Raw genomic sequence first — 10,868 nt, forward strand, 5'->3', positions numbered from 1 at the left:
ATGGCATCTGCACACATTGTCTTCTATCTGATATGTTTGTTCTTGGGTGTAATTGGTAAGTTTGTGTTTAACCACAATCTAATTCTTTTTGGGGTCATTTTTCTCGGCTGCCATGTTCCACAATGCGTATTTGCTTTGTCTTTCATTTCACCACAGCTCAGAAGAACAACATGCATTTATCCTCCTCTGTTCATGAAGAAGCACATTTTATATCAGCTAAATCTGGAGACAGAGTGACTTTACATTGTTACTATGAACAGAATGTTGTTGCACGTTTGTACTGGTATAAGCAAACTTTAGGAGACAAACCAAAAATCTTTTCTACCTTCTACAAGTCAGAAGACAATTTTGTACAATTTCATGATCCATTCAAAAATACTACACGCTTCAGACTAGATAATGAAAAAGGAAAAAACCACTTGATTATCTCAGACTTAAGTGTTTCAGACTCAGCAACTTACTACTGTATATATTCCTATTTCTACACATTAATGTTCTTAGAGACCATTATTGTCAGTGTCAGTGATTTAGATTTAAACATACAAGCTTTAGTTCATCAGTCAGCATCTGAGACCATCCAGCCAGGAGGCTCTGTAAGTCTGCACTGTATGGTGCACACTATGCTGAGCTGTGATGGAGAACACAGTGTTTACTGATTCAAAGACTCTGAAGACTCTCAACCAGGACTCATTTACACCCATGGAGTCAGGAATGATCAGTGTGAGAGGAAAGACAACAAAAGAACACACACCTGTGTCTATAACTTGAGAATAGAGAGCCTGAATGTGTCTCACGCTGGGATCTACTACTGTGCTGTCGCCTCATGTGGACACATACTGTTTGGAAACGGAACCAAGCTGGACTTTGGGGGTAAGTCACTTTTCTACCATAGGTGACTCACATGGTTTTATAAATAGGAGCAGATCATATTTGATGAACTGAGGAAGAAAAGCTAAAAAGCTCTGTCATTTCTAGGATTTACAGTTCAGCGAGATTCTCCTGCCCTGATGTATTTCTTAAGCGCAGCTTTAACACTCACCACCATCATCAGCATGTTATCAACTTTGTCAGTGTATAAGATGAAAAAGAGGAAGAACTGCCAATCCAAAGGTTAGAATTTCTGTTCTTATTTTACTCTTGTGGTTTAAAAATAGTGGCATTTAAGTTTAAATCATTTCCTGTTTTTTCTCAGCAGACTCAAACGCAAATGATTCTGTAAATTTAGAGGTGAGTTTTAAAGTGTGGAAGTTCATGTGTTTTTAGGAAATTACATTTCTTGTTGAATTGTTATCTTGATTTTTTTTGGTATCCAGAGCACCCAAGAGGACAACCTTCATTATGCTGCTTTGAGAAAAATTAGGACAAAAGGAGCAAGAAGACAGATGAGCAACACCCAGGATGAATGTGTGTACTCCGGTATAAAGTAAACAAACAGTCGAAATGAAGATTTTTAGTATAACCTTTCTGCTATAGTGATGATTTTGGCAACAATTTCTAAATATTTAAAATATATTTAAAATAAATATAATCATATTTCCTCTTCTCTTTGGTCCAAAAGAAAAATGATTTAACTGCTAACAGCATTTGATCACTTTCATATTTTTGAAATTCCTATAAATGTAATTCCAGTAGATAATTTGTTTTGGATTTTGGGTTTTGATGTATTTTTGAAGTTCTGTCCCTTTTAGTTGTCTGTTTGCATTTGTTGTTGTGTAAAGGTTTTTCTATCATTTGAAGTTTTGCTTCTTAATTTTCCTGGATTCAGTACTGGATACTTGTTTTGATTCCATATTTTATTGTTGTGTGCTTGTGATGTGATTAGTTTTTTATGGCGGTATTTACTTTTCAAATTATGAGGCTTACTTTAATAATAAAATAATTCAATAATAATATTTAATATTACAGCGAGTAGTAGTCTCCTAAGAGTTCCTGTTGATAATGACTTTCTCCTGCATGTTATTTCTGACCAGTTTAACATTCCCAATTAGTATTTATAGTCCTGTCTTCCCTTTGTTCTTTGTCTCTGCGGCTGTATATCTCCACCCTCTGCTCCCTCTGGTTTCTGAGGATCTCTACTGTGATTTTTGGATTTCTGCTTTTTTCTACTTTCTAAATCTGTTTGCAACCTAATAAAAGATTATCTGTCTGTCTGCCTTCAGTCCTACACTTGCATCATTAATTCTACAAACTGTGACACGTTTGGCATCAATCACGTGAAGGACAAATACACTGTATTTGTAGTTGAAACATGGAAATTTCATACTGTACTCAAACAGCCTCCATAGTCACCAGAGCATCTTTGGGATGTGGTGGAATGGGAGATTCACATTTGGGTTGTGCAAATGCCAAATCTGGAAAAGAGCGGATATACAGGAGAAAATGGAAGAGCACATCATGGGGTGTATCTGGGATAATCAGGAAGAGGAGTACAGGAGTCTGGTGAGGAACTTTGTCACATGGAGTCACACAAACCACCTGCAACTCAACACCTCAAATACCAAGGAACTGGTTGTGGGAGGTCCAGACCAGGTCCACTGCCAGTTCAAATAGAGGGAGAGGAGGTGGAGGTGGTCAACACATACAAGCACCTTGGGCTGTGGGTGGACAACAAACTGGACTGGTCATGCAACACCCAGCACCTGTATAGATCAAAGCAGACTGTACTTCCTCAGGAAGCTTTTAACATCTACAGGAAGCTCCTGAGGATGTTTTACCAGTCGATGGTTGCAGGAGTACTGTTCTATGCTGTGGTGTGCTGGGGGAGCAGCACAGCAAAGAAGGACTCATTTAGGCTGGAAAAACTAATCAGGAAGGCTGGCTCTGTGTCAGGTAGTGGTCACTTTGATGATGTGCTGAGAAAAAACAACCAATACTCAGAGCGGGTCTAGTCAACAACAATGATTTATTAAGTGCATGCATGGGGAGATGTACACAATACCACCTTCTGTGCCGATCTCAAAGAGGAAGCACACAGGCTCCACTATTTTAAAGGGCTGAAGGGCTGCACCCGCCCTGTCTGCATAGGCAAAGTATATTATCCTGCAACAGTGACAGTTAAGTTCAACCCCTTCTAAGGCACTAATGTTTACACTTCACTTATAGTCTCAACGCTCTTTCACCCCAATCTGTTTCCTCTTATTCTCTTTTAGCAGCATAAAAATAGGCAATGTTCTCTGCAAGTCTGCACAGTTTCAGTCTGGCTAAGCAATGCAATAACCTCTGACACAGTTTATCCCTGAAAAACAAAATACACAGCCAATAAGCACTAGAGAATGTGTTTTCTTACATCTTACTCTGACTATCACTGGGCAGACGTGTACACTGTTACAAGCAAAACATTTCTGGTAATACCCTATAATCTAGCACATTTCAGTAGCAGCTGGATTAATATGGCCTTTGCTAAAATATTGCTTCATGACATATCCTCCACACATTTGAGGGCACTTATTTTCCACATCAGCTGACCACGGGGCCGGGCTTTAAAAGAGAGAAACCACCCACCTGTCCTCCGCTCAGACATCTATTCCTTCATGTCAGGAGCTCTGAATCCCTGCCGACGTCAGCTTCCGTCCGCTTCAGTGACTGTGAGTGTTACCTCTCTCAACTCGTTCTCTCATCCCGGCTCCGTCCGTTGTTCTCCTGTAACATCGGTTCCGAAGTCGTGTATAATTAACGTGTATAATTCGTGCATGTTTCCCTGATCGTGACAGGATCGGATTCCAGTGGAATTCGAGTGGCTGACAGCCAAAGTAGTATATCTTTGCGGTGTGGTGGATCGGCAGAGCACAAAACTGGAATCTCTCACCGAAACAATAATCCAACTTTCCGCTTCTGTCACTGTGCTGCAGCATCAGTCAATACCGGTGAGCGCAGAACTCCGGATCGGACTACCAGATCAGTGGAATGAAGTTGATGGCCAGCCCAATGGCTTGCTTGCCACTCTGGATATGCTGTTTGAATCTCAGCCCACTAAATATGCCACTGCCCACGCAAAAGTTGCAATGTTAACTTCTCTCTTGTGTGGTCAGGCCCAGGAGTTGGCTCTCTACAATAATAAATCTGCAGCATGCAGTGATTATGCCCTGTTCGTGGAGGAATTAAAGAAAACTTTTGTTCCCCCAGGCAGTGAAGTGGAAGTGGAGTCACAGCTGCTTCATTTACGCCAGGGCAGTCGACTTGTATGTCACTTTGCCTCACAGTTCTGCACTCTGGCCGCTAAGCTAAATTGGGGTGATGCTTCTCTCTGCTCCATTTTTATGGAGGGGTTGGCTGAATACATCAGAGATGAGATGACTGGTCGAGAGGCCCCCAAAACTCTGGATGAGGCCTTGGACCTCACCCCGAAGATCGACCAACGAGTTATGTCACGACCTCGTCACACTCCTCGGGCCTTTAAACCCTTCCAGCCTCAGAGAGCCACGTCTTTGCCACCTCCTCCCTCCTCTGAAGGGGCAGCTGCTAGCCTGAGCAATATTTCCAGCGAGGAGCCTATGCAGCTAGGAAAGTTACCCAGGAAGAGAGAGAGAGACACTGCCTGAGGGTCTCTGCGCTTACTGTGGATCAGCCCAACACCGCCGTCCCCAGTGTCCACTACGTCCGGGAAATGACGAAGCCAGGTAGACTGCGGGGGAGTTCCACCTGGCCCCTCATGCTCCTCCGACCCCTCTTGTTTTCAGGTACCAGTAAGGTTTCACCGGAAACACCAACAGTTCTCATTTGAAGCTCTCTTGGATACCGGAGCAGTCGAAAACTTCATCGACCAAAACCTAGCCTCTCGACTTCACATTCTTTTAACACCTGTCAACCGTTTCCTCTCGGTTACTTCAGTAGATGGGCACCCCCTCCAACCCTACCCGATCCAGTTCCAGACCCAGTCGGTTCACAAGTCCAGTGGGGATCATCAGGAGCAGATCCAGTTTCTCGTAGTCTCCGCCACTTCCTCTCCTCTCATCATAGGGTACCCTTGGTTCCCCCGCCATGACGCCCGCATTTCATGGTCTTCCTGTCAGATCCTGGATTGGGGTCCCCAGTGTCCACACCGCTGCCTTTTCTCTAAGACCAAAATGGACTCCAAGTTGGGGGAGGCCCCTCCCCCAGAGCCCATTGATCTGGATAAGATCCCTCCGGCTTACCACGACCTATCTGAAGTCTTCAGTAAGAAGCAAGCCTCCACTCCAGCACCTTATCATCGTTCTTACGACATGGCTATTGAACTCCTCCCGGGAGCGGTGCCCCCTCGTGGTCGCCTGTTCTCCCTGTCCCTTGAAGAGAATAAGGCCATGGAGGAGTATGTTGCTGAGGCTCTCCAGCAGGGCTTCATTCGGCCCTCCACCTCCCCTGCTGTTGCTGGATTCTTTTTTGTCGAGAAGAAGGATGGCGGGCTCCGCCCCTCTATAGACTATCGAGGCTTGAATAAAGTCACCATCAAGAATCGCCATCCTCTTCCTCTGCTCTCGACTAGGGATCGGAATCGAAAACCGGTTCTTGTTGAGAACCGGCTCCCACTGTTTCAATTAATTGGAATTGTTTGTCATTTTTGCAAACGATTCCCTTATCGATTCTAGTCTCCTCGAATGACGTCACCACGTTGCAGAGCGTCATTTACCTGGTAGGAAAAATGGCGCCTAAGCGGCACAAACGCTCAAAAGTTTGGTAATGATTTATGAGAACAGATGACAACAGGGCAACTTGCAATACTTACAAAGTAGATATTTCATTTAAGGGAGGAAACACTATGAATATGGAAAAGCATTTGCTCACAAAACACGCGATAACCTTAAATGAATGTTGTGTTTTTAATTCCGCTCCGTACTAGTGAATCTCAACGCAGCAGCAGCGGTAACATTTGCACGTCCTCCAGCAGAAAACAGAATTCCCAAAAATGGCCCAGACGGAAAACTCCATCTATGCTGCTACTTCTCCAGGAAGTTTTCTCCCACGCAGCAATGGTACGGTGTCGGAGACCGGGAACTTCTGGTCGTCAAGTGGGCGTTAGAGGAGTGGCAGCATTGGCTTCTGGGAGCGATGGATCCTTTTCTGATCTGGACTAATCATCAGAACCTGATCTACATTCGGACTGCCAATCAACTCAACCCGAGGCAGGCTCGTTGGGCTCTGTTCTTTGAATCTTACAATTTCCACCTCGCCTACCGTCCCGGTTCTAAGAACGCTAAGGCTGACGCCCTCTCCAGACAGTTTGCCCAGGACGACCTCTCGTCTGACCCTGGACCCATCCTGCCTCTTCATCGGTTTGCTGCGTCCCTTCGGTCGCCCCTGGAGGACTCCATCCGAGCTGCTCTGGTCATCAAACCAGCACCCCTCCAGGGAGGCTCTATGATCCCTCCAGTTGCCGTCAGGAGGCCCTGCTCTGGGCCCACTCCTCTCCTCTCTCAGGCCATCCGGGACCCAACAGTCGTGCCTTCTGGTGGCCCTCCATGGCCCGGGACATCCATGAGTTCGTTTCTGCCTGCGACACCTGTGCTCAGGCCAAGTCCTCTAATGAACCTTCTGCTGGCGACCGCCAACCCCTACCTGTTCCCAGACGTCCCTGGTCCCATGTCGGCCTTGACTTTGTTACCGGTCTTCCTCCCGGGGATGGTCTCGACACCATCCTCACCTTTGTGGACCGATTTTCAAAGGCTGTACACCTGGTCATGCTAACTGGCCTCCCTTATGCTAGATGGACGGCCGAGCTCTTCTTGGAACACATTGTCCGGCTTCACGGGTTCCTCAAGGACATCATTCCTGCCAGGTTCTGGAAAGCTTTCTGCCAACTGATTGGGGCCTCTCCCAGCCTCTTGTCTGGCTACCACTCTCAGACCAACAGGCAGGTGGAACGGGCCAACCAACAGCTGGGGTGCTTTTTGAGATGCTTCGTCTCCACCCAGCCATGCCTTTGGCATCGTTACCTACTGTGGGCTGAGCTGTCTCATAACCTCCATGTCTCTTCCGCTACCGGTCTCTCGCCCTTTTAAGTCTGTCATGGTTTCCATCCCCCTATCTACAACCTTCAGGAAGTGGAGGTTGAGGTTTCTGCTTCTGAATGGATGGTCCGCCGATGTCGACTGGCCTGGATCAAGGCATGGGCTGCCATCTCACGATCCAACGCTCTGTACACCAAACAACATCGCCACCGGCCTGGGGACCGGGTCTGGCTCTCCACGACGCACCAGAAACTCCACACTGAGTCCAAGAAGCTCGCTCCCAGGTTCATTGGCCCATATGAGATCACTGCCAGGCACAACCCGGTTACTTATCGCCTACGGCTTGCATCCACTATGAAGGTCCATCCTGTTTTTCATGTCTTGCAGCTTAAGAAGCATGTTACAACCCATCGCTAGCCTTTGCCGCGTTTGGGTCTAGCCAGCATGCTACATGGGCGCGCTGAATTAACGTGTATAATTCGTGTATGTTTCCCTGATTGTGACACTCTGTGGTCGGCATGAAGCTGTACACTCTGGTGATAGTGGCAGAGAAAAGGACACTAAAGAAAGTGCTGGACATTATGGACAATGTTGGGCATCCTCTGCACACGGTCATAAATAAACAGAGGATACTATTCAGCGACAGGTTGCTTCTCCCAAAGTCAAGAATCAACAGACTTAAAAACTCCTTTGTCCCACACGCCATCAAACTGTCTAACTGTCATGCAACGCGCAGCACCTGTATAAAAAAGGCCAAAGCAGACTGTACTTCCTCAGGGGCCTGAGGTCTTTTAACATCTGCAGGAAGTTCTTGAGGTTTTCGGAGTACTGTTCTATGCTGTGGTGTGCTGGAGGAGCAGCACAGCAAAGAAGGACTCATCCAGGCTGGAAAACTAATCAGGAAGGCTGGCTCTGTGGTTGGTGTGAAGCTGGACACTCTGGTGACAGCGGCAGAGAAAAGGACACTAAAGAAACTGCTGGACATTATGGACAATGCTGGGCATCCAATGCGCACGGTCATAAATAATCAGAGGAGCCTGATCAGCGACAGGTTGCTTCTCCCAAAGTCAAGAACCAACAGACTTAAACAGTTTGATGGCGTGTGGGACAAAGGAGTTTTTAACTCCTCGTTGGAGGACAGAGGGAGGGGAAACAGGAGGACAAAGAGGACGGGAACAACTGAGCTGTAGTGCTTTTTTCCACTGTGCAATATTTGCAATATTTTTTCTTATATTCGACTGTGCAATACTCACTGTGCAATAGACTCACTCAAATGTGCAATCTACTGGTATTCTTATTTATCCCTATTATATATCCTGTATTTATATATGTGTATATGTGTATATATGGTATATTTATGCTCATATCCTACTCTCATTCCTCTTTTTTGTATCTGTAACATGCAACATCTGTCGGTGCTTTGCTACTGGAAACTGAATTTCCCGGTGAAATCCACCCAAGAGATTAATAAAGTGTAATCTAATCTAATTTAATCTAAAAAACAAAAAGGTCAAACATCAATGTCACGCCTCCAAACACTTGTGTTTTGAGTCTACCTGGTTTCGATATTTCCTGGTTCTTCTTTACAGTTATATTTAGATTCCCAATTTTATTTTTTCTTTATATTGACCCTTTTCTTAGTTTCAGTCTATACTGTATTCTTTGAGTTCCTGTGCATTCTTACCTCCCTTGTGTCCATGTGCCTGGTCTAGTTTTGTCTCTAAAGAATTTGTGAGGGGTCTGCCAGGACTGGTGATGGCACCAGAAGGTATAAAACTTTAATCAGAATCAGAATCACAATCAGAATACTTTATTGATCCCTGGGGGAAATTATTTTTTTGTTACAGTGCTCCATTATAAACCAACATTAACAAAACAGACAACACGCTAACTAAGAATAGTACAATATATATATATATATATATATATATACATAAGTCACACATTAATAAATAGCTGGAAAAGAAACGTGTACTTGTAGCAGTAACCAGTGTGTTAAGTGGATGAGTTGTACAGGGAGATGGCCACAGGCAGGAAAGATTTCCTGTGTCGTTCAGTGGTGCTTTTCGGTACTCTCAGTCTCTCACTGAACGTGCTCCTGTGACTGACCAGCATGTCATGGAGAGGGTGGGAGGTGTTATCCAACATTGTCTTTATTTTGGACAACATCCGCCTCTCCGACACCACCTTGAGGGAGTCCAGCTCCATCCCCACAACATTACTGGCCTTACGGATCAGTTTATCGAGTCTGTTGGCATCTGCGACCCTCAGCCTGCTCCCCCAGCATGCCACAGCATAGAGGATCGCACTGGCCACAACAGACTCATAGAAAATCCTCAGCATTTTCTGGCAGATGTTGAAGGACCTCAGTCGCCTCAAAAAATAGAGACGACTCTGGCCCTTTCTGTAAAGTGCTTGGGTGTTTTTAGCCCAGTCCAGTTTATTGTCAATGTGTACTCCAAGGTATTTATAGTCCTCCACAATGTCAACATTGACCCCCTGGATTGAAACAGGGGTCAAGTGTTTCCTGGTCTTCCTGAAGTCCACGATCAGTTCCTTGGTCTTTGCCACGTTGAGCTGCAGATGATTCTGCTCACACCACATGACAAAGGAGTCGACCACAGCCCGGTACTCCGTCTCATCATCCCTGCTGATGCATCCAACCACCGCAGAGTCATCAGAAAACTTCTGAAGATGGCAGGTCTCTGTGCAGTGGCTGAAGTCTGTGGTGTAGAGGGTGAAGAGGAAGGGAGAGAGGACAGTCCCCTGTGGTGCCCCTGTGTTGCTGATTACCTTGTCAGACACACACTGTGGGAGACGTACATATTGTGGTCTTCCTGTCAGGTAATCAACAATCCAGGACACCAGAGAAGCATCCACCTGCATCGCTGCTAACTTATCACCCAGGAGGGTAGGCCTGATGGTGTTGAAAGCACTGGAAAAGTCAAAAAACATGACCCTCACAGTGCTCGCCGGCTGGTCCAGATGGGTGTAGACACGATCGAGCAGGTAGATGATGGCGTCCTCAGTTCCGAGACGAGGCTGATAAGCGAATTGAAGGGGATCCAGATGTGGTCTTACTATGGGTCGCAGCTGGTCCAGGATGAGTCTTTCCAGGGTCTTCATGACGTGGGAGGTCAGTGCCACGGGCCTGTAATCCTGGGGGCCACTGGGACGTGGCGTCTTTGGTACAGGGACGAGGCATGATGTCTTCCACATCACTGGTACCCTCTGCAGACTCAAACTCAGCATAAACAGTTTATGAAAGACTCCACACAGCTGGGGGGCACAGGCCTTGAGGACGCGGGGACTCACTCCGTCTGGTCCAGCAGACTTGCCTGAGTGAAGTCTCCTCATTTGCCTCTCAACCTGGTATTGAGTGAAGGTGATGGGTGGGGGAGGGGTGTCAGGAATCTCACAGGAGGCAACAGCGCCATGTGAAGAGAGAGGCTGGCACAGTGGTGTGGCTCTGGATTCCAGGCTGACTACAGGTGAGGTTGTGGGGGTGTGAGCAGACACTGTGGCGTCGAATCTATTGAAAAACAGATTCAACTCGTTAGCTCTATTCTCACCTCCCTCAGCTCCCCTGCTGTTGGTTGGCCTGAATCCAGTGATGGTCTCCATGCCCCTCCACACCTCTCTCATGCTGTTCTGCTGGAGTTTCCACTCCAGCTTCCTCCTGTAATTATCCTTAGCCTCTCTGATCTTGTCCTTTAGTAACACCTGGACCTTCCTCACCTCCTCTTTGTTGCCCTCTCTGAAAGCCCTCTTCTTGTCGTTGAGGAGGGCTTTGATGTCCTTAGTCACCCACGGCTTGTTATTTGGGTAACAATGAACAGTCTGAGCTGGAACAATGGAGTCGGTGCAGAAAGTTATGTAGTCTGTGATACACTCAGTAAGCTCATTGATGTCCTCGGCGTGAGGCTCACAGAGTGTTTCCCAGTT

At 46.3% G+C, this 10,868-nt stretch overlaps 1 pseudogene; it reads left to right on the forward strand.

Moving 5' to 3' along the window:
* LOC134624059 (uncharacterized) lies at positions 1-4,538 on the forward strand (annotated as a pseudogene).
* The last annotated feature ends 6,330 nt before the right edge of the window (positions 4,539-10,868 follow it).

Source organism: Pelmatolapia mariae, linkage group LG3_W (assembly GCF_036321145.2).
Source record: "Pelmatolapia mariae isolate MD_Pm_ZW linkage group LG3_W, Pm_UMD_F_2, whole genome shotgun sequence".
In the NCBI taxonomy this organism is placed as follows: Eukaryota; Metazoa; Chordata; class Actinopteri; order Cichliformes; family Cichlidae; genus Pelmatolapia; species Pelmatolapia mariae.